The sequence below is a fragment of the Aphelocoma coerulescens genome, chromosome 2, assembly GCF_041296385.1.
Source record: "Aphelocoma coerulescens isolate FSJ_1873_10779 chromosome 2, UR_Acoe_1.0, whole genome shotgun sequence".
NCBI classification, from domain to species: Eukaryota; Metazoa; Chordata; class Aves; order Passeriformes; family Corvidae; genus Aphelocoma; species Aphelocoma coerulescens.
In genome coordinates this window covers 124,102,989-124,127,711 of record NC_091015.1, presented here as the reverse complement: position 1 = coordinate 124,127,711, position 24,723 = coordinate 124,102,989, and the positions used below count along the sequence as shown (strand labels likewise).

The 24,723-nt window shown below is 36.7% G+C and overlaps 1 long non-coding RNA gene and 1 other non-coding gene across 2 annotated transcripts; both read left to right on the top strand.

Moving 5' to 3' along the window:
- The first annotated feature begins 959 nt into the window (after positions 1-959).
- Positions 960-10,462, top strand: LOC138105073 (uncharacterized). The gene is made up of 3 exons (XR_011148372.1): positions 960-998; positions 9,249-9,315; positions 10,388-10,462. It is a non-coding gene; the product is annotated as an uncharacterized lncRNA (long non-coding RNA).
- Positions 10,463-17,142: 6,680 nt separating this feature from the next.
- On the top strand, positions 17,143-17,213 carry TRNAG-CCC (transfer RNA glycine (anticodon CCC)). The gene has a single exon. It is a non-coding gene; the product is annotated as a tRNA-Gly (tRNA).
- The last annotated feature ends 7,510 nt before the right edge of the window (positions 17,214-24,723 follow it).

Below are 24,723 nucleotides of genomic sequence, written 5' to 3'. Positions count from 1 at the left end.
GAGATATTATCTGATTTTTTCTCATCTGATATTCTTACTTTACTTTCCATAGTTTTATACCAATAAATTTCCCGTAAACTGCTCCAGAGCACCACCTCTAATAAACTTTTTTTTTCTAGGCAGAATAAAATAAAATACACGTTGCTATTCAGCAACCAGTGGTCTAGTCACATATTTTCTTGTAAAGACCCATAGGAAATTTATGCCGAAGTCAGAAAAGCAAATGCAGCAAACTGAATTAAGACTGGCATACTTCTATGTGGCAACAAGAATATGTTTTATTTGTTGGTTTTGAGTTTGTATCTTTAGTTTAACTTTCCTGAAACCATGTTTAGTTTCAGAAGTGTCCCTGAACTGAAAATAGTTTTTGTATCAAGAGGATGTGGGAGCTGTACTTGCCCTGTTCTTCCTCTGCACCAACATATGTCATACATCAACATAGCTGGAGGCTAGGAAGCTCGGTGGAGCTGTTCTTGTGTCATAATAGCCTCCTCTACATATGCCTTAAGGCGAGGTGTTTTCATTTCCTTCATAAAAACAAAACCACCCCGGCTTTGAACAGTTGCTTGACTTGAATACTAGGATAACTACGTATGAATTTATAAACCAGATCCACTCCTAGTGCAATATTTGGTGATCTTTTTTCATCAATGTCCTTTCCTGGCCCACAAAGTAGTTTAAAGCAAAATTTTGGAAATCTTAGCATTATGACAAGATATTTCCCAATCTCACTAGTTATTCATGGTGTCATTTAGATACTCACATTTTCTTATGCTAATTATCTTTTTAACAGAATATTAAATGTATGTTTAAGATACCTTGGTGCTACGGTGGCATTTTGATTGTAAAAGCTGTCAGCTGCTTCAGGTACAGAACCAAATACGTAAGAAACAGCCAACAGAGAAGTTCGTGAGGAAATAGACTTCATGAAGAAACACAGCCCTCTGCTGGAAGAAAAGCTGAATCCGAGGGCAAGGCTGTGGAGGATGTATGAAAAGGTAAATTCAAACCGTATGAAGAGGTTTCTTTTAGAACCTTTACACTATATAGGTGCCGTTTTAGAGAACAGCAGTCTTTTGGAAGTACCAAAGTCTGCTTTACATTTTGTACACCCATTCCACTACATACAGGCCCTCAATGCAGACACAGGCTGGGGAGGATAATGCCGTTAGCCTTTAATAAATGTCTCTTAAGCATACATGGAATGTAATTCTAACTTGGTAAGGTGATTTCATGTGGGATTTTTCCTGGGAAAGGTAGAAGCCACATATCTGGTATTTGCATTGGTTCTTTTCACATTTCTCGCACACATCTGTGTTTCAGAATATGGAGACGTCAGAAGCTGTCAAAAAAAGTTTACAAGGTTCAGTTAAATTCTTGAGTGCTGATGTGCATTTTTCCTAATTTGCTTATGGTATTTATTGGCTGTAATATTGATATTAATTTACTATTTTTTGATAATAAATGCCTAGTGTGGATGATGCCAGTCTAAATAATCAAAGTAGAACAGAGTTGCAAGTAGATTTCTAAAACCGGAGGGATACTGGGTTACTTCATGTTCAGATATTAGGAATAATTATTATGTTTTCTATGTGTTTTCTATAATAACTTTTAAATGCAAATCTAGAGTACAATCTCTTTTTCGAGGTACTTACAGTCTAAAATGGTCTCTTTCTTTGGTAAGTGATTCATAATGTTTCCTTTAATTTGTTTTATTTTGAATTCAGTTTTGGGGAACTCTGCAGTCATGTCAAAATACTTCTAAAATTAAAAAGTTAATTGCCTATTACACAAATAATATTAGAACTATGATGAATTAGGTCTGACATGAAACACATTACAGTTCTATCAGTGCTATGAGATATGTTTGAAATACTAATTAAAAATCAAGTTGGTAACATTTAAAAAAATTTTTTATCTTTTTTCTTGTTAATATCCCAAAATACATTATATGCAGCTAAAATATTGAGATGTGCTAAATGCAACTCATGAAGTAGACTTAAAATATTTTTTTCTAGAGGCAATTTTAAGTAAATCCTTTTTTTTCAGAGGGTTTTTTTTCTTTCTTTCCAAAGATTGGCACTGCATATCATGAGAAGTTAGACTTACTGTATTTATATATCTTTATATCTCTGTCTTATATGTGTCTTATTTATGTACTTCATTTCAAGAGAATTTTTAAATGTCAAGTAAATGATCTGTGACTTTTTTTGTGCTCTGATTTAACAGTTTGTTTCTCAGGTTTGGGCAGCTGGTACTGAGTTATCTTTGCAATTAAAGCAATTACTTTCTTTTGAATCTCTAGTTTTTAATATCCAGAGAATTAGTTTAAGCAGTGAAGTTAAGCTACATTATAATAAAGATTTTATATCATGTTATTTGTTTACCTTTGTAATATTTTAAAAAGCAGAGACAACAGACTGTGCATATCTCTATTTGAGAGTTGTTACAAACTGAGTTCCCCAATATTATTTATCCTATTAAAAAATACAGTCAATGTCTGCTTTGTCTACAAATGCTGCACAGCCTCTAGGAGATGTTTCAGTAATGATTTTGTCAGGTTACTGAGTGAAACCTCAGTGGCTTCTTTGCACACTATTTCTTTCTTTCTGCTCCAGAGGTCACTATCTTCCCATGAAAGTAGCCACCTTTTCAAAATAACTCCAAAATTCTGTAACAGAATGAAAGCCCTCTTGCTAACATTTCTTTAAATTTTGCAATTTTACCACACATTCTGTTGTCTCTCCCCAGGACTTCATCTTTAAACATGAATTCTTAAACTGACAAGGATCAGACAAATCTTGGAATCGTCTTTTATTTCAAACATTATGTATGCTTTTTATATAAAATCTTTCAGAAAACTTGTTTTATTTTCTTTAACATCAAAAATATGCAGTGATGTTCATTGTGAACTCATAGAAGCACAAAAGACCATAAAAAGAATTGATGAAGAATCTGAAAAGATGAGTGTATGTATGAGAAAATTAAATATGCTGAGATGCTATTGAGTCAATACAAGTAGGAGCTATCCACTATGGCATTATAATTTCCTGTTGGTTTTAATAGTGACAATCAAACTATAGAAATTTTGCTTTTAGAAATAGTTTTAAATTCTCTTGTTTTCTTCTTCAATTAAAACATTCGAATTATATATAAAAGAAGCATTTGCCTTTTTTGTCTCAGCTTGCATTAGCAGAATAAGGAGGATATGATGTCCAGAATTACACCCTAACTGAAAGTCCCATGAATCCACTCCTAAAGAGTGCCATTTTTCCTTCATATTGCTTGCTTATGAATTTTTAATCCCTTTGACAGGACCTTTTGCTATCATTTTTATTCACTGCACAGATTATTGGAACTCGTCAAAAATACCTTTTCTGCTTTTTTTTTTTTTTTTTAGCAAACCAGCAAAATTAGGTTATTGGATTGCAAGGTAGCTTCTGTGTGGCAGTGATTTATGGTGGAGTTTCCTCTCTGTAATCTCTAGTCAAATTATTAACCCCTGGATTATCAAGTAGAGCTATAGTAACAATTGGACACCACTAATGGCCAATCACTGACAAATAATCCTTCCTTTCTTTCTCTGAACATGCAGCCAAAGAGTCAGCACCAAGAATAACTGTGCCAAAGAACAAGAATATAAATTATTTGATGTTTGGTAGGAGGCCACACTCGACTTTGCTGCATATGCCTATGGCTCACTGCCAGCTTTTATCTGGCAAACTAGCAAGTGACACAGTGGCCTTTTGTTTTTCACTTGAGATGAGGGAAGCTCACAGGCATAACTGAAAGGCAGCAGTAAATTTTTGAAATAACCTGAGTGGCTGTAGCAGATATTTCTGTACTGCAGCCATGTGACAGCAGCTGTTCTCCAAATATCAGGTATTTAAAAAGCTGTTCATGGTAATTATGGAGTATATAAATTTCATAGCAAGTAATGAAATTTGGTCCATCTTATTCATTCAGAACTACCTGGGTTCACTAGGAATTTATATCCGGTTCATAATTCAAGTTGTGCTCTGCACTGCCTGAGTTGGGTCAGCATGCATTGTTCTGATATTCCAGAGAGTTCATGTTATAAAGTGCCTCATGTACAGCAGTTGTTGAAAACCTGTCCTGCTCACTGATGCTTCATTCAAGGCAGTAAGACTAATGCTAATGGTTAAGTTGCATGTGCAAACTCATGTCCTTGGTAGCCTCATTTCAGTAAATGTTAATTTCCCATCCAGCGAAATCATTGCGAGGGACTGTCCCATCTCCCATTCCCTGTTTCCTCTAAAGGATCATTTTCATTTGAATTCACTATGGAGTTGGCCTCATTAGTTTACCTAAGAGCTGTAAAGGAGCATTTATTTACAGAGCTGAAGAAAAGTTTCTTGTTACTGAATTTCTTATTTCTTTTAAAGAAATGAGGACTTTAAAGGGTGTCGGTTATCTACAGATTCATTTATCATCTCAGGTTACTGCCACGTCTCCTCAAAATGAAGTTCTCTTACTGCAGGATGTCTGTTTCCGTACAGAGATCCATTCAGCTCACTGGAAATACTGTGTACACAACATACTGATGTTTTGCAGAGATCATTTGTAGAGGGGAATTCTGTTTATTGGACTAACAGTGGAATTTCATTAAGTTCCTGGCAGCAGCATTAGATTCCTCAAAGAGATGGGCCATCTGCGAGACAACTGTGTGAATCCAGAATGCTGTGACAGTCTTTCTCTATGCTTCCAAATGTGACTGTGAGCTATGAGAGCTACTCTTACCACCAGCACAGACATAATTCCTGTAAGAGCTGTTACTCACTTCTGCTCAGTGAATGCCTATTTGCCAAAGGTCATTCTCATCTGTACATACCTAAGAATCTTATGCCACATCCCAACACATCTCTGCCAAGAAATCATTGAACTCTAGAGGGTTGTTACTAGCAGAAAAAACTTCATCATTTTCATTGTTTACAAGCCAGCAGCACATGGCTATAATTTCTAAAAAGACAAAAAGTAAGCAATATGAATAACTTATTGTCATGGTTTAACCCCAATAGGCAGCTGAGCTCCACACAGCCACTCGCTCGCTTCCCCTGAGCCCAAATGGTGTGGTGAATCAGAAGGGTAAAAATGAAAAAACTCGCAGGTGGAAATAAAAGCAGTTTAAGAGAAGAAGCCATACACACAGGCAAAACAAAGCAAGGAATTTGTTCACCACTTCCCATGGGCAGGCAGGTGTTCAGCCATCTCCCTGAAAGCCAGGCTCCATCACATCTGACAGTTGCTTGAGAAGACAAACATCATCACTGACAAACAACCCCTTCCTGCCTGCAACTAGATATGCTGAGCATGATGCCATATGGTGTGGGATATCCCTTTGGTCAGCTGGGTCAGCTGTCCTGGCTGTGTCCCTCCCAACTCCCTGTGCACCCCCAGCCTGCTTGCTGGTAGGGTAAGGTGCAGAAAAGGGCTTGACTCTGTGTAAGCCCTGCAAACATCCATCCCTGTGTTATCAACACTGTTTCCAGCACAAAACCACAACATAGCCTCATACCTGCTACTATGAAGAAAATTAACTGTATCCCAGCCCAACCCAGTATACTTATACACTGCCCATTGTAATTCTTGCATTCAGTCAGTGAAATCTCTTCTGTAGGCTTGTTTACCATGAAGTCCAAAACAAAATCTTCAAGTAACTGGGAGACTACGAGTGGCCTTTTCATTTGATGTACCAAATAGGAAGAATTGTTATTCTACTTAAAATGTTAGTCAACTGCTTTAGTAATATATGGTTGAATAAAGCTAGGCACAACATAGAATTTGGGAGTAAGGTATTCTGGTCACCTCTCTGAAAGGACCCACTCTCAGAGATACATAAAGAAGAGGTCATAGCAGCTGTAGACATTTTCTCTTGCTTTTAAATTTTAAGTTCTTTCTTCAAGAAATAATTGGAATTAATAACTGTTATTGTTTTGCTTATTGTTTATGGTACTCAATATGCCATAGTGAAGAGCTTCACCTGATTAAAATAATGTGAGTTGGTTGTGTCATTTCCAGTTTCTTTAGGTTACAGAAACCGGCAACTTTATTTCAAAAACTGATTAGTGCTCAGGACCTTGAAACACCTCTTTCCATCTCACAGGAGTACTTGCTGCCTGTCTCAGAATCTTACAAGTTACTTAGCCTTGAAGAAGAAAGTAACCCTGACTTTTGCAAAACAGGGCACTCTTACAGTGTATTTTGACCTAGGTATTATCAACATCAGAAGCTCATTTCTTTGGCTAATATGACTGGTGCTTTTGATGTCTGCTATCCAGGGAGATCTGTGCTTGCAAGTCAGAGCAGAAACCTTTCTGACACATTCTGGAACAAGGGAAGGTTTCTTAGATGCAATAATCTTGTTACTTTAAGACATCATATCATCGTGGATCTCTCTGTCATTGGCACTAAACAGCAGAACTAAAGAAGGATCATAGCTCTCTCTGTAATAAGTTCACCCCTAATGTGGGAACAGAAGGCATTGAGTCAGGATAATTTTGACATTGTATTAGAGATATTTATGCTAATTACAGTTTTTTACCTCTGAGGTAGATTCACAGTCAACACATTTGTTTTTAGTTAACTAAGATTTAACTTCTTAATTTCAGAGCCTACTTTTCACTCTGGAAAGAGTATTATATATGAAAAATTAAAACTGTGGTCAGATACATAACTAAAATTGAAGTATTTTATTTTACAAAACCTGACACCAGAATTTTGTAATAACACTTGACAAAGCTGGAGTGACTTCTGAAAATTACCAACTCTTCAATTAACATCACTATGTCTGTCTAAGGAAAAGAAGAGGTGTGTGAAGACTATGAAATAGTACTTATTTTTAAGGTACTTGAACCTGTGAATGCAAGCTTCACAATGTCTTCATAATGTTTAGAATTTTAATTATTGTTTAAATATATGGAAATGTATATGGAAATGATCTGATCAAATACTCATTAGCTCCTTTGTGGGTTCCAGATGAGAGAAATCAGAAACTATGGACCTTGATTCTGTAACTTGTTAAGTTCATTGGAAACCTCATGTTCATTTTAATTATGGTAAAGATCAGGTACTGAGTAAGATGCATTACCAAAGTGTCATGTAATTTATTAATATGTATTCAGATACTCTGATTACAGTAACTGTGGCTGGAGGTGATTTTGTCATGTAACACCAGAATAAATATTGTTAAAAGTATATTTTCTTTCCTATTTTCTTTATTTCTATTTTTTTTTATTATTCCATCATATACATACTATTAAACTTTATTCCTTATTGGTTCTCATTTATAGAGTGTGATCATCAACAACTATTTGGTTTTTTCCTGTTGTAGGCAAATTGCTGTAGTTTAGGTGTTGAAACCTTAAGATGCAGTAATAAATATTGCTGTGTATTGTCAACCTTCTTCACTGGGCTGTATTCTCTGTGTCTTAGGACTTTACTTTGTTCATTATTCCTTTCCTTTTTTTAAGCAAGTTTCATTATTTTCAATGTACTTTGAGAAGAATTCTGTATTTTATGACCTTTCAAAGATATCCTCTGTTTCCTTTTCATTTCTGTGATATGCTTTTCTGAAAGATAATACAAAGAGTATTCCAACTTAAGCCATGTCACTGACTTTAAGAGGGACATCGTACTCTCATTTCTTATTCTAATGTTTGCCATCCCATTTCTTGCTTAATTTAACCTTCTTAGCTTCTTTAACTGTGCAAAATATTGAGTAGGCCTTCTGGGTGTTTGTGGAAATATGTACATGCTTTTCTCAAATAGAAACAGTTTAGAATTTTAAGATGTGCTTAGTTTCTCTGATCTTCTACTTCTTTTCGAGTTTGGACATGAAATCATATGTGCTGTTTTGTTCTTCAGTTACTTAGTTTGTCTTGAAATTTTTCTTAAGTTTTTTAGCTTGTTTTCACCTTTCCTATTGTAATCACATTATATACAGACTTTTAATTTCACTACTCCTGCTCTTTCACATAATTTGTAAATATATCAAAACAGCAGATAAGGGATTTTGAGATACCGTCCTCCAACCTATTTTTTCAATAAAAATTGATCATTTGGTCATACTTCTGCATTTTTTATTAACATTACAATTTTTTCATGTTGCCTCGTGACTGCTTCACTTTTTAAAATTTTTTTGTGCAAGATTTTGTTCAGTTCCCTCTAAATTCTGTCATTGTGTCACAGCTGTCATCTTGCCTAGTAGTTGTAGGGCAGCGTGGGCAGTCTTCCTGGGGTTTTTGGTAGTCTTGGTGGAAATTGAGGTGCTTGAGATTGTTTCATGTGCAAGAAAGGAAGTGTGATGTTTTCCTGTAGCAAACCTTTGTTCTGAGATGCATTAAAATTTCTTTGTTCTTTTGAAAGAAATCATAAGTAAAATCTGCATTATAATGGGAATAGGTAAATAACAGAGAAATTAATCATCTATACTGACAGAAATATGCCATGCATGTTTTCTGTTTCACCTAGCTATATGATTTTCATATAGCTTTTCATATCACATGACAGTGACATAGACTCTTATACACCCTGTAACCTGCTTTGTGTGTCTGTGAACTGAACTGGAAATGCTAATGATATCAGTGGTTTTAGGAATATCAGCATTTTCAGGAAAAAGTCAAGTAAAAAAACCTCTTTTTTCTGTCCCTCATTTAAGCATTTTTTTTTTAGTTTGCTTCAGTTTTTTGATTGGGGTTTTTTGGGTGGTTGGTTGGTTTTTGTTTGGTTTTTTGCTTGTTTGTTTGTTTTACTTTGGGGTTTTTTTGTTTTTTTTTTTTTTTTTTTTGCAGCTACTTGCTAAACTGGTAATTAAAGTTGTGCTTACATTACAGAGGAAGTAGATCCCTTCAACTGCCATCTGGGGAGGACTAGAATAACGTGGTATCGATAGGCATGAGAAAGACAGATTTGTGGCAGCACAGGCTTGAAAGACTGCTCTGCAGTTCATACTCTTTTCTTTATGTTCAGTGCCATCCCTGAGAAAATGATGAAGATTGCACGAAACTGAAAATACTGAGGCTGTTATCAATCACGCGGCACAGTCTGTGGCTTACGCACACGCATTGGGGCTGAGAGTGCTGTAATTTTTCATGACAGCTACGACTCAGAAAGTTGTAGCTGGTAGGCAAAACGAGAAGAAAATTACAGCCTATGACTGTTACATGTCTGTTGTTGGAATAATTCCAAATACTGTTTCTATGTCTCTTTCATGGGTGGTGGGACCTAAGGAAGTGGAGGAGTTCAGAGTGCTGGGCTTCATGCTCGTGCTGTACACAGTCTGGGACACCTTGCAAGGTAAGCATTTACTTCAGCACTGGATGAAATCTTGGAAACAAGTAAAGGAAGAATGTCTCTTAAATAATCTTGTAGGAAAGGCTCTTGATTTAGTGATGAAGCCTCTTCATGATTGTTTTCTGTTGTCTTACTGCAGGGGATTTTTTTGGTTGTAATGCTAGTGTTGTCTCTAAAACTCAACTACTCTTGGTCTTAGTTCTGCTGTGGTGGATTTCTTTTGCAGTTTAAGGCACATTTTGGAATATGTCATTTACCAGAAGAGTTCTCTCAGGAGCATGGAGGAAACTTTTTTCCTGCCTGCTGAAACAAACAAAAAAAAAAGATGGACAAACACCAGCAGCCATTGTAAAATTTTAACCTGACATACTTCTATTTCTTTTGCCTTTTTTCAAATCCATTCATAGATGTATAAAAAGGCATTTTCACAGCCTATAATGAGGCCTATAACCATGTCTCATGGGAGTGTTTTCCTGACAATAGTTGTAGTTATTAGTATCTTGTTCTGTAATTATGGCAAATTTTCCTTCTTATAATGCTGTTAAATCTGCTATTCAGAGTGAAAGTAAAGTCCTTAACCCCTCCTTTGACCTTGCCTTCAAGTTCCTTTTAACACAAAAAATTGGTGTCAGTGAAAACTTTAATTCACAAATGACATTTGTCCACAAAATTACAGGGCAGTGGATTGATTAAGTGAGGTTGGCTCTGAAGTAGATTCAGCCGGTAGCAGTGTTGACTCCTATTTTGTTTAGTTAATGTGTGAGGTATGAAACAAAGCCCTGCCTTTAACTACACCAATGTCTTCTCAGAGGTCCAATTATAAGTTGTAATGTTGGCAGGCTTTAAGTGCAAGTGAACTGGTAGCATGAGTAGTTTTGTTATCTGGCTGAAATTGCATGAACCTCCCAAGGTAGATATTTTGAAATTATCTCATGCTTACCTGTTCAAGAAATGTAGTAGGGAATCAAAATAAATCTTTGCTAATTCAGATCTGCTTTACATTTTCCTTTATGGAGAGGGACAACCTTGGAATATTTCCAAATAGATGGATTCACTTTGTGTGTATTTCTATTAGGAATGAATTAAAGCATTCTGAATTTATTTGGACCGAATACTGTATGAAGTTAAAAGAAACAGAGGAGAAGATTATAAAGGATGAAAAACACCTTGAGGAGTTAGTGAAGCAAAAAGCAGAAATCCAGGAAGATGCAAAATGTTGGAACTGCAAAGTGAGTCTTGAATATTTATAAACAAGCAAGTAAATGAGTATCTTTTATTGAAAAGTACATGAATGCCTAAATATTTTGTATGTTTAAGAGTTAATCTCCTCTGTAAGAGTAAAAATATAAATACAGATTTTAATATAAGAAGTGGTAGATTCTATAGAACTCTCTTGTTCATTATTTTGTTTTACTATTATTTTTCTGCTTTAATTATTAAAAATATCATAAACATCCTACAGGGCCATAAGTGACCTGGATATTTTTCATTGTTGTGTGCATATCTGCCTAATATTTCTTATCTTCTTAAACCATCTGGAATAATGTGTGCAGCGTAAGTGTCCTCTGAAGTCAGCAGATATTTTAACCTGAGATGGCATGTGATACACTTTTACATCATGCACAGTGATACACTATTTTACTTAAAATTTCCCTGTTTTCTGCAATATTTGCCTATAATTCCTTTTGAGATCTTGTACTTTGTAACCTAAAATCTGAACTGGAGTTCCTCACAGTGCCTGACTGTGAGTTTTCAATTAATTGACAGCTCCTGTTGAACCAGTAGAAAATGCCTAGAAAATGCAGATGCCTACAACAGAACCTGTTATTTTTTTACATGTGTGTATGTATATGTGTATGTATAAAAGTGTGATTCAAGTATGAAATTAATTCTCTTGTACATGCCCAGAGCCATTGTGGATTGTCCCTCTAGATAACTAGATCCTGCTAAGGACCCAGTGGAATCCAGAATATATATGGAGGATTTCTGCATGTACCAGGCATGCCCAGAATTCAACAAAAAAATCCCCAAAGCATCCCCCCTGCAAAAGCAAAGATACAGTCATATTACAGCCGCCAATGGGCATGTTCTTGCCTTTTTTTTTCCAGCTGTGTATTAAAGGGTTTTTTCTGTTTTTGATGACAGCAATTGCTACCAACAGATATCGAGAATACAACTATATTCAAATAGAGCCTATACTTACAAATAAGCCTTTTTTTTGCCTTTTATTTTTCTTTCTGCATATGTTTCCATCTGGTTTTGATGACCAGATATACTTCATCAGGTACTACCTGGTTATTAAGACCAAGACGAGACATAGACATGCACAACAGAGATAAGTTGGAGCATGGAAGGTGAGCCAAATTAAGTTTAGCAAAAAGATGATTTTTTTATTGCCAATTTCTTTCAGAAACATGGCTAAATCAACGAACTGAATACCTCATTATAAATAATAGCAGCTATTCAGAAAGCTCAAAGTTATTCTTCTGATCATCATAGAAGTATCTTGGAAGTAATTTAGTTATTTTGGGAATCAGGAAAATATTGGGATTGTTTTCAGTGGCTTCAGTGGGGTTTGAATCAGACCCAAATTACAGCATGACAATTGTCATGTACACCAGGAAGTTTGAAGACAGAATATGTGATGTGAACTAATGTTTTTCAGCATTGTTTTTCCTTGCTCTTTTTTCTTGTGTTAATTCATGCTGATTTTAAATTTTATATGTGAGCTGTTAGGAGTGTTACAACTTTGACACTGTAAGGACAACCCTGAGTTTTCTTTTTATCACACTACTCAGATTTACATTACAAAAGGTATCTGTATGAATTAAACCTATTTTCTGTATCTACATGGGCTTTGTTTCTCAGAGATTAGAAGAAACCCTTCTTATAAAATTGTTCTCATACTCAACTATTACTCTTTTATTCTTTTGTCTTCATTAATTACCTGCACAGTGTGACACTATTTCAAGTAATTCCTGTCAAAATGTTTGCTCTAAAAGCATTGAAAGAGTGAAAAACATTTCTGAATAATGTTTTTCCTATGTACTAGCAATTTAAAAACTAGGACATTTTGCTCATATTTAATCAGTTGGGTTTTTTTTTTCCCTGTAGATATAGCCAACTCTGCCTTTGTCTCACTTCACCTGAACTATATTTAGAATCATAGAATGGTTTGGATAGGAAGGGACTTTAAAGACTGTCTAGTTTCAGCCCCCTGCCGAGGGCAGGGACACCTCCTGCTAGTTCAGGTTGCTCTAAGCCCCATTCAGTCTGGCCTTGAACATTTCCAGGGTTGGGGCATTTTATTTCTCAGAGTATTTTACGTATTGAGAGGTTTAACAATTTGTGTTTTTATCTCCTCTTTCTAGGTTAGTAAAGGTGCTTCATTGCAGTTTTTTCTCAGATCATGCTTTATAATCTCTAACCATTCAGGTTAGGACTTTCAGCCCCCAACTGTTTAGGAAGGTACAGCCATCCAAGGACAATTGCAGAATCCTAGAGAAGTACAGCAGAGCTGTGACATTCTGGTCAAGATAACAAGTCACTCCTTAGCTGCTGGGGCATAGTCACAAAGGTTCTTATGTAAGTCTGCTCTTCACCAGATGCTTGAGAGAACAGTGGGAAATTACATTCAATTTCAGGTAAATGCATCCTAATTTTGTCCTGATTTTCCCACATGGATTATTCTCTAAGACTTTTATTTAATTTTGTCCTGATTTTCCCACATGGATTATTCTCTAAGACTTTTATTATCAACCTTGATAATGCTAGGCCAAACAACATGTTTGTTGTCTGGTCATATTCCAGTTGGACTCTGATCACTGTGTGAATTGTATAGGTAAGTTCTGCTGGGATGTGATGTTGTTTCAACTTCTGCAGGGGAAGGAGAGGGAAGGAAACAAAGTTTATTATGCTTCATGTGAGCAGCTATGCCTTTATCCACCTAAAGCCACTTTAAATGATTTCCTTACCTTCTAGATGGTTGCTTCCCTAACATCCTCATTATTCCTTAAGCCCCAGTGATTGATCCATCATTGATTTGAGCAGGGAAGTTATGGATTCTCCATCCCTGAGAGTGTTTAATGCCAGGTTGGATGGGGCCCCTGAGCCACCTGATCTAGTGGATGGTGTCCCTTCCTCTGGAAAAGGGGGTTGGAAACAGATGATCTTTAAGGTCCCTCCCAACTCAAACAATTCTGTGAATCTATGAATCTCTCCATGATTTTATGAATTAAGAGGGATATTGAGGTAGTAAGGAAAATCTGAGAGAAACTAGAGGTATTCTGCTTAATTATACACATATGTCCTGTATGAATTAGCAGGCTCTGAGTGTTCCCTCATTGAGACTGTGAAGCCTAAAGATTCTGCTAGGATGCACTGCAAGGGCAGTGCACAAGTGCACACTATAGCATAAAACATCCCTAACTGCTCTTTAATAGTCTTCCTTTTAAATTTATTTTTTAAAATATATTGTTTAGTTATGACAAAGAAACAGGAGAAATTCGTGTTGCTTACTTTACAAAATATTTTCTGTATAGAATGTTTGAATAACAAAATAGCAGCCCAAGGAGATGCAAGTGTAAAATTATCGATGCTGCTTCTGAAATAATAAAAACTGTGGAAGAATCAGTACTTTTTTTTCTTTTTTAATATAAATGAAGTAAAAATACTTGCATACATGTGTCTTCTGTGTTGGCCTGAAATAACTTCAGCTTATGCTAGAAGTCTTAATGGTTTAATTGTTAATTAGAAATCCATCAAGGTAAGCAATCTACTGGCTATAAATCAAAGCAGTTGTTATATTAATGAAGCATTGAAAAGTTTGGAATGTAAAAATTAAGAACATGAGGGGAAAAAAATAGAGAATTTGTGCAAAAAATCAGAAATAGGTAATGCCAGCAATATAAATATAGGAAGAAAACTTTATTTTTTCACTTAAAACGTGTCTATAAATGAACCTTAATTTTATTGTAAGTCTGTCTGTAAAATCACATTTCAATAATTTCAAATTGCTTCAGGCTGAAATGTATCATCTAATATTTTGGTTTTACTTGAAAGAAAAATAGCTAAAAATTATGCAAAAGAAAATACATGCCTTGAAAATGAAGATTCTGAAATTCTTTTTTGTTAACACAAACCTCAGTCCCCAAAACATTTTGGTAAAAGCTTTCATTATTTTTTTTCCATATATGATGGTTATAAACATAGAATCTGAAATACAGTTTTTCTTTATTTTCTGTTAATTCTTGTAAGATGAGCACATATATTTCATAGCTTTTCAGTTTATTGATTCCAAATATCTATACTTTAAACAATATTGTATGTAATATTCTCAGTGCAGAAAAAAAATCCCATTTTTTTCATTCCTTCTTCCTTTGAACTCTACTTGTATGCTGGTTTTATTTACCTGACAGGTTATCATCTTTATCCCCCAGAAACTTTGGATTTTATTGTCTCAACAAAGCCATTTTGTTTCAACAAAGTCCTCTGAGAAAAAAGAAAAATAATAAATAAAGTTCTTGAAAATAATTAGATTCTTACAAGTTTTGTAGAAATTGGTGGCTGGATTGAATAAACACATCCAGTTAGCATGAAAACATTCCTTACTAGATCCCAAAAATGCCATAAAAGAGGTGTAGTAAAGGGAGGGGATAAAAGGATGAAGGAAAGGAGGAGTTATGTCCATAGACCTTATTAATGGTCCAAGTCAGAGCTCATACCTTAACATACCAATGTAAATCAATGATGGGACACAAATGGGTAATAAACCAGGCTTCAACAGTTCTGATGTCGATGGAACTACTTATTGGGGTTATTAGAACATTTTAGAATTAGTGACAGCTTTCCAAATTTATTATTTTCGATTTCATTGATATCTTTCTTGATTGACAAAATTTTTATTTCATCATACCTATAATAATGGAGAGAGATCTTGCCTGTTTTGGAAGTATTAACTGATAAGGTGAAAGAGGAAACTGAGGTTAGTAAGAATATACAGAGAATCAGGATTGAGAGGGGAATTCTCAGAAAACATATTTGAGAAGTACTGAGACCATCTTGTACACTAAAACTTCACAGAAATCATAGAAAGGCTCAGGACATTCACAAGAGATTGGGCATCCTCTATTTCATATATAATTAGTATGGTTGTGAGTGTGTCCTGGTCATTGTCCTTCCACATGTTTGGGAATTCAAGAAGTGCATGTGAAAGTTGAGATTCAAGTTGCAGAGAATGACAAATTATGAAAAGTTCCTAGTAATGAAGGATTCCAGGACTTCTATTTATGTCTTCAAAGATGATCTGAATGCCATCCTTTGAAGAAGAAATATCTTTTCAGACTGCTATTTAGTCTAGTCCCAGGAAATAATGAGTGTAAGCTGAATGTAGTATTCAATTCAGAAGAAATACATTCTACATCTTGCTTTAATGTAAAAACAGGATTCTTAGACTGATACAATCCCAGATTTCTGTTTATTGCTTTCTTATGATAATTTAAGTTAACTCTTAATAGAATGCTATTTTATGGAACCCCTACATTTTCTCAATTCTACTTTCAAAACCACCAGCCCAGCACGTAACATATTAGATCTTTAGGAAGAAAGCAATTGCTAATCTCTAAATATGACATGTGCATTCCTCTTACGTGTTACTGAGTGCAAGGACAAAGAAAGAGGGTTGTTCGTATGTCTTTTTATTTGAAAGTCTCCTTTTATCTTTTTTGGAGTTATTAACTGAGTAAGGAATTTATTTTAAACAAAGGTTATAAACAAATATAGTTGGGGGGTTGCCATTAAGTGCTATGAGAGAGGCAGGATATTTGGTTCTGTTCAAAAACCTTTAAATTCTTTGGCCTGCCACTAATGTCTTCCTTTGTGTCACTTTTCCTTCATATTATGTTAGACACTTTGGATGAAAGAAGCTGAGGAAAAGCAGTACATTTGACCTGATATTAACTCAATTCCCATGAAGACTGGATATATCTTACTATTAGATCAGGAAATCTCAGGTCCTCCTGCTATGTACAGTTGCTAAATGCATGAAATCTTAGGAAAAGAAAAATTAAACACTTAGAATACTTCTCAAATGGGGACAGAGTTCCTGAGTAAGCTGCAGAAGCTGTGAAAAAAGTTTCAACACCTGTACATGAAGTGGAGCATGGAACACATTGCACCAAAGAACTTCTTTCAGCTGCAGTCCACTTGCTTTTCTGCCTGGAATATTTATGTTCTTCCTGCAACCATGCCTAAAGTGCTTTGACTTCTAGAGTCATGGTTAGCTGTATATGCATCAAAACAATTGTGCTGCACATGAAAGGTATAGGAAGTCAGAATGGAACAAGTATTGTTTGGTTCCTTTCTTTTCTTTCCAGCTTCAGCACACATCTGCTTACTCTGCACTGTTGAGATGAATTACAGTCTTGGCTTCACTGCTTTGAAATTTAAGTCTTTTTATAACCACAGACATTTTGGAAGGAATCTGTGAAGCTGTTTAGTCATTGCCTTCCCCAAAATAGCATTGGCTTTACTTATACACATTTTAAGAAACAGAAGAATTTTTTAGGGCTTTCCACCTTGACTCTCAAAATTTCCCTAGGAAAAGTGAGTAGTTAATTGTCCAGTGACCTTTTGTCAGTATTTTAGGATATGTGTGATGTTCTTCAGGTAATTTTTTTTTCACATAGAAAATTCTTTTTCCTGCATAGTCCTTATTATGACCTGCCTCTGAGGCAGGGTAACTGAGGCTCTTGTTAATAGATCCCTTGGGATGGATTAGAGTGAAACAACATTGAATGATTGGTCACTTGATGGTGTGGCAACTGCAGGGAAGCACCAGTGGTGTAGTGGTATCATGCAAGGTTCCCATTCTTGTGACCTGGGTTCGATTCCCAGCTGGTGCAAGGAAAACCCCCATTGCCAATGTGTGCAGTGCCTATGCTACAGATTAGGTGTATTCCATCAAGGCACCTATAGCAATGTGTTTTGTTCTCTTCCTCTGTGCTTTTTGCTGCTTGAATTTTGGGCAGGGTAATTAAGCTGCTGTGGGATTGCACCCTCTTACAGCTATTTCAAGGACTATTTATACTGTAAGACTGTATATTTAGCAACCAGCAGTTCATATGCACTGCAAGTGAAATGTGCAGTGTGTGTGTGTGTGTGTGTGTGTGTGTGTGTGTGTGTACATCTATGAAATAATCCACGACACCTAGTCCTTGACAAGTTACGTAACTGGTCCTTTTTTTTTTTTTTTTTTTTTTTTGTAAGGCAAATTATGCTTCCTTTCTTTAAGTAAGCTACTGACACCCTGTAGTAAGGAAATTTTGACAGAAACATTCTGTCCACTAATTCAGCTAAGGAAAAGTGCTGGCGTGTTGTGGGATCTGTTGTGCAGGTTAAGAATCAGAAGCAAGGTTGTATATCCTGTGAAGGTCCTTACAATACCATTTGGGTTTATCATTCTGCAGAATGTACCAGTAGATACTCAGTGGTAGTAACAGTTTATTTTTCAGTTACCCATTCTTCTACGAAGAAACATTCCAGTGAGAAACATAAAGCTGTAAGGTTACAGAGGTTGTATTCTGCCAGTCAAAGCAATATCAATGTTTATCTGTAGGTTTTCTGTAGTTGATTCAGTCTGGATTTTTCTGTGTAATCCAACAGTGTAATTGAGTGGTATTTTAAGTTTGCTTCTGTTAAAGAGTTCACTTCTACTGAAAGTTTGCTTTTATGCAAATAAATTATTTTACATGACCTAAGAATTCTGCAAATAGTAACTTACTTGTAGTTTGAACTCATCAGCCATATGAACTAACCTGTACCACTGCACTGGTATGAAATATGCATGGCCATTTATAATGAAAGAGATGAACTGAGACTCTTTGACCAATTTAACACTTTCAGATAAAAGGGCTGTTCTTGACAGTTTCTTCCCATCCAAAATTGATAGTTTTATATTATATTTGGGAAGAGGGGCCAAAAAAAGCTGTTTAGTATTCAAATATCATCTTCTTCAAACACAAGAGCAGTCCATTCCAATGAGTAGGAAGTCAGGCAAAAATGCCAGGAGGCTTGCATGGATGAACAAGGAACTCCAGGCAAAACTCAGATGCAAAAAGGAAGAATATAGAAGGTGGAATATAAAAAATGGAATCAGGGATGGGTAACCTGGGAGAAATACAGCAACATTTTATGACCATGCAGAGATGCAGTTGGAAAAGTTGAAGCCAAAATGGCATTGAATCAGGCAAGAGATGTCAAAGGCAACAAGAAGAACTTCTGTAAGTGCAGAGGTCACAAAAGAAGACTATAGAAAATGTGAGCCCATTGCTGGGAGGGAGCCTGATGGCACAGGATGTGGAAAAGACTGCAGTACTGAATGCCTTCTTTGCTTCAGTCTTTTCTGCAAGAGCCAGCCTTCAGGAATCCTGGGTCCCAGAGACCAAGGGGAAAGGCTGGAGAAAGGAGTGCATACCATTCGTAGAAGGGGATCCAGTCAGCAAGTACTTATTTAAACTGGACATTCATAGTTCCATGGGCCTTGATGGGATGCACCCACGAGTCCTGAGGAAGCTTGTGACTGGGAGAAGTGCTTCTGGACTGGAGAAAGGAAAATGTCACCCCTATGTTCAAGAAAGGCAAGAAGGAGAGCCCAGGGATCTACAGGATATTCAGCATCGCTTCAATCCACAGAAAAGCGATGGAGCAGCTAAACATTTTCCAGGCATGTTTCACAAGGACAAGAAAGTCATCAGGAGTAGCATGCATGGATTCACCAAAGAAACATCAAGCTTGACCAGTTTGATAACCTTCTCTTATCAAACAGAAGTGACTGGCCTGGCAGATGAGGGAAGAGCAGTGGATATTGTCTGCCTGGACTTACACTGCCTCCCATTAAGATCTGCATAGAGAAGCTGTTGATCCAAGGGCTGGATGAGCAGGCAGTCAGGTGAATTGAAAATCAGCTGAATGACCAAGCCCAGAGGGTGCTGCTCAGTGGCACAAAGTCCAGTTGGAGGCCGGTGTTGTGTGCTGAAATATTTGCACAAATGACTGTTCCACTGTACAATCAGGGGAATCCCATGGCTTAAATATTTAAGGATTTTTAGGTACCAGTCCTAGAAATTGGGATTTTAGAGGTGATTCATATAAAGTCCCTGCTTATTTGCTGTCTTACATCCTTTTATTAAAACGTATTTATCAAACACCACTTAGGAGTCCAAGTAGACTGTATCACCCACATATCCCTTCTCACATTCTAATTGAATCCTTCAGAATACTGATGAATTTTGAGGCACTGCTGCCTGTCATGCTGATTCCTCTCCTATGCATCAAGTATTCCATTTGTAAGCTATTTTTTTTTTTTTAATAGTAATTCATATTATGAGTTTGCTTCTTAGGACTTTACGGATTTTATCTATTTTGGAATTTGGGTTCTTTTTTCCCCTATCATACTTTGTTTTCTGAGTGTTCATAGTAAGTCTGTTTCTAAGTCCTTCTGATCATCTATTTGTCTTGCTTTGTCTCTAACAGACTTCCTGTCAGATGTGTTTGGAAAAGTACTTGGTTTATGTCTCTTGCAGGTTTTTCCAAACACTCTTGTTTAGCTTGCCTGATTGCATTTTTATATTTAAATAAGCAAAGTTCAGGATTTTTTCTGTTTTCCTCTTTTAGGCATAATTTCAACTTTTTGTCTTGTTGCTAATAGTTGCCCTTCTGTTTGTGACATTGATTTTCTTTTTGATATTTCCAAAGCATCCATCAGTGCTTGGCTTGCATGTCCTTTAAGCATCCAGTATGGTATCTGTAAATAATCTCCCTCTGGCTTGCAAGTATTTTACTTGTAGGTGTTGCACCATAAAGTTTTTAATAAACTAATTTTTATAAAACATTATTTTATTTTATTTTATTTTATTTTATTTTATTTTATTTATTTATTTTATCTTAATTTATATTTTAAATTTGGCTACAATGTTAATTTTTGGATTTTTTTGTTCTTTAAGCTGTCTTTGTAAGTGTGGTGGGTTGACCCTGGCTGCATGCCAGGTACCTACCACTTACCTACCTGCTTACTTCCCTTCTCAGTTGGACAGGGGAGAAAAAATATAACAATGGGTTCATGAGTCAAGATAAGGACTGGGAGAGATCACTCACTGAACACCATCACAGACAAAACAGACTGAACAAAGGGCTATCAGTTGAATTTATTAACAACATAATCAGACCAGGATAATGAGAAGTAAAATAAACCTTAAAAACACTTTCTCCCCATTCCTTCCTTCTTTCCTGGCTTGTGATTGACTTACGATTTTCCCTACCTGCTTCCCCAGAATGGTGCAAGGGGATGGGGAATGGGAGATAAACTGTGGTCAGTTCATCACATCTTGTCTCTGATGCTAGTTCCTCCTCAGTGGGAGGACTCCTCACATTCTTCCCCTGCTCCAGTGTAGAGTCCCTTCCACAGGAGACACTGAGACAGTTGTCCATGAAATTGTCCTGCACGAGCCCTTACCACGGGCTCCAGTTCTTCACAAGCTGCTCCACCATGGGTTGCTTCCACAGGCTGCAGTCCTTCAGGAACAGTCTGCTCCACGGTGGGTTCTCCACGGAATCAGAAGTCCTGACAGCAAACCTGATCTGTTGTGGGCTCCTCTCTCCATGGTTCCATAGGTCCTTCATGCAGTCTGTTCCAGTGCAGGATTCTCACAGGTTCACAGCCTCCTCTCAGGCATCCACCTGCTCCAACATGGGGTTCTCCACAGTCTGCAGGTGGATATCTTCTCCAACATGAATCTCTGTGGGCTGCAGGGGAATTTCTGCTCCATCACTTGGAGCACCTTCTCCCCCTCCTTCTCCACTGACCTTGGTGTTAGCAGAGCTGTTGTTCTCACATATTCCCAGTTCTCTCTGTGGCTGTAGTTTGCTCTTGTGTAGGTGTGTTTTCTGTCCCGCTTGTTAACTGTGTTATCCCAGAGGCACTACCACTGTTGCTGATGGGCTCGGCCCCAGCCACCAGCAGGCCCATTCTGGAGCCAGCTGGCATTGGCTCGCCGGCCATGTGGGAATCTTCTGGCAGCTCTTCTCACAGAAGCCACCCCTGTAGCCCCAACTGCTGCCAGAAGCTTGCCACACAAACCCAACACACCTGGAAAAATCAGCAGCTGCTGAACTGACCATGTTATTAGTGGTGACTGCCCAGTAACCAGCTGTAGGCAGGCAATAGATTTCCAGTTGCTATTTTTGTGCATCTCTGTGAGGATGATGAGGAGGATGCAGTGACAATGGTGTTCAGACCTCAAGCCAACACTGGCTGCACACAGATCCCTTGCACAACCTAAAAGCATGGCCTTTTTCTTGTATAAAACTTGATACCAGATAAACAGTAAAATTAAAGACTTTCTTCTCATCCAAACTCCTCCTAATAACTGGAAAAGATCTCCTGTGATGAATTATTAGCACACCAGTGTGTAAGGCATCCCGAGAGCCTTCTCACAGTTGGTAGGTCAGTGCCATTGGGATTCATAATTTCTTTCTTCGTGTAAAGGAGACCTATAATACCTCTGGGAGAATTATCTTTACTTTTAATACTCCCACACTTACCATTATGAAATAAAGGATTTTTTGGCTCCATTGTTCCTTTCTGCTCATCCCGAAATGAATACTCCCATGCTGTGAGTGTTCTGATGGATTCCAACATCTTATGGGATCAGAAGAACAAGCCAAAACTGGAGGGAGGCATTTCAGTCTTTTACTATAAGTCCTTGAGTTAGAAACCCATTTGGGTCCTTTTGCAGTGGTCTCAGATAGGAGAGATTTACTCTGAGAGCTGTCAGAGGCTATTTTTCTTTAGAACAGAATGTTGGATTTACTGTGATGACCAGAAGTCCTTCTGAGATTTTCATTCCCCTTTTTTTGAAAGAAAACTCTGAACCTTTTTTATTTTCTTCTGAACAGTGACAGTATCCATTTGCTTTTGTTACAAAACTTGTCCTGTTCCGTTCTGTGACTTTGAACTGTGCAAGAACTCAGAATAGGATCTGGTATCTACATGTCCCATTTCTAGAAAGCTAAGCCCTAAAAGAGATCCTGAAATTCCTGTTTGTGCAAGACATTAGCAGAAAGTGTTAAATGTTCCTCTTCTAAGCCAGATGGAGCACAAGGTCTCCATCACATGCATTTGTGATTGATGCCCAACTTTCCTCTGCTTCTCAGGCTTTGCTTTAGAGAAGGCTGAAGGGAACATTTCTGGGCCTGACTGACACAGTACTGTAGGTTTTATTCCAAACATCTTCCTCTCTTTTCTCTATTCAATACTTATTCTTTTTGATTACCCATTGAAACTAAAACGCTCCTTTCTCTTCACTGGATTCTTGACCAAGATCCCTAGTGGCACTTTTAGCCCACTTTTTCCTTTTACAGACAGGAAAAAAAGAACACTTTCCTAAATTTCATAAAGTAAATTTTTAAGTGAGGGAAGTAAGTTTTGTTCTCAAGATTTTTTTTTTCTTTATTGTAGTTCATGTTTTGTCAGGATAAAGAGGTCCTCGAGATGCACGTAGTACTCCTTTTAGGGTGTTTTTTTTTAAGTTCTCTTTCAACTACGCCTTTTTCTCCTATTTTTCTTCCAAAGCCTTATTTCTCTGTGTTAGACAACATTCATATCATTGCTGTCAAGAGGCTTTTTCTTCTTATTAGAACAAAATTTAACTAAGATGTCAAAGGCTGCTGAAAGTACAAAAGCTGTCATTTACTAGTGACGGTCAAAGTGCAGAGCAGTTCAGATGAGACTGTATTCTAAGAGAGCCAAGGGGGATCTTCTAATGCCAAAGAGACTCAGAATTGTTAGTGTTTTTTTGGGAAGCTTGTCCATTCCATCTACTAGCTAGATTGTCACATCTGTAGCTTTACCTAATATTGTGCCATTATATAGGAATTGAGAGATTATCCTTCATTTCCTGCTTGCATATCCAGTAAGCATAACCATATTTGTAGTCTGTTATTTAAAACTAGAAAAATGAGTTATTTACCACCAACCATAATATTTTGAAAAGAGTGGATTGGGACTAGGTGATCCTTAAGGCCCCTTAATATTCCTTCATTCTATGAGATATGAAGAGCATTGAAGAGATTGAGAGCCAAGTAGCTGATTTAGGAATAAAGATGCATTTCAAGACAGCCATGAGGTAAAAGTAGTAGAGTCTGGACCAGTCACTAGCATTATTTTTTTGTCATTGTTAGAAAAGAAAACACTTTAGACTTCAGTCTTTAGACTTTTTGAATGTCTTTGTCTTAAGCAGGTGCTTGTTCCTTTTCTTCTTTTGTGGAATGGCTCTGAAAACAGCAGGAAATGTGGGAAAAATTTAATTTGCTTTCAGTCTTCTGTCATAAGTGAGACAGAGCAGCAAAACTAGCTATTAAATACTAAGACAAGGAGTTTTCTGTAAACCATATACTTGTTAGAGAACACTGAAGTGTCAGCATCTATTGAGCCTATTCAGTTTAGATACAGGATTTTTTATTTTTTCTCAAAGCCCAGAGACAAGAATTTCTGCTGCATCAGCAGGGAGGATGTTTTGTTGCACAATCAGTCTGTAGGTTTGTAATTCTGCTATCCAACTGTTAGTATGCAGCTTTTCATGGAATATCATCCCCAGGTTTTTAGTGTTACTCCATTTGAAGGGCTCTTGGCACAGTCTGCATGCAGCAATACTTCCCCACTTTTGGATGAGAGATGGGGGGTGTTGAATGGTTTGAGTTCAGATAATGGATTATGTGGTAGTTTATTTTTAATGCAGGTTTAATAAGTCAAACTGATTTTTTTTTTTTTTAAAAAAAGAAGATTCTTCTAATAGCTAATAGTATTTTCAAAACAAGGCATTAATGGCAGTGACTAATGTTGTTAGCCCTTCCCCAACTGAAAGTAAGTAGACACAATGTGACAAAGATCACATCATTAGTTTGGAGGAAACCTAGAGAGGTGTGGTGTGAGTTATACATCATGGTCTACACCTGTGTATTTGCTTCTGTGTTAAAAGCTTGGAGAAAGAGTTTGCACAAGCAGATTTGTATGCAAATGATATCCAAAAGATAGTGGTAATTTCCAGGGAGAACTTTCTCATTGATTAAAGGTTTTCAGAATGGGAATATGAACGCCTATTTTAATAATTTTTATATCTTCTACATGGAATTTTAAACTTTGAATAGTATAAATATTATGCAATTTGTTTAAGCAATGCAAAATTTTCCTTACTACAGGCATTAATCATAGTTTCTTTCATTTAATATTTGGTGCTCATGTTAATGATGCAAATGAAATTAATACAATAGACAAGACTTGTTTTTCTTGAGATGCCAATTAATTATAGAGTGGATTAATGAAAAAGACAAAAATGAGATATTGTAATATATTACTTC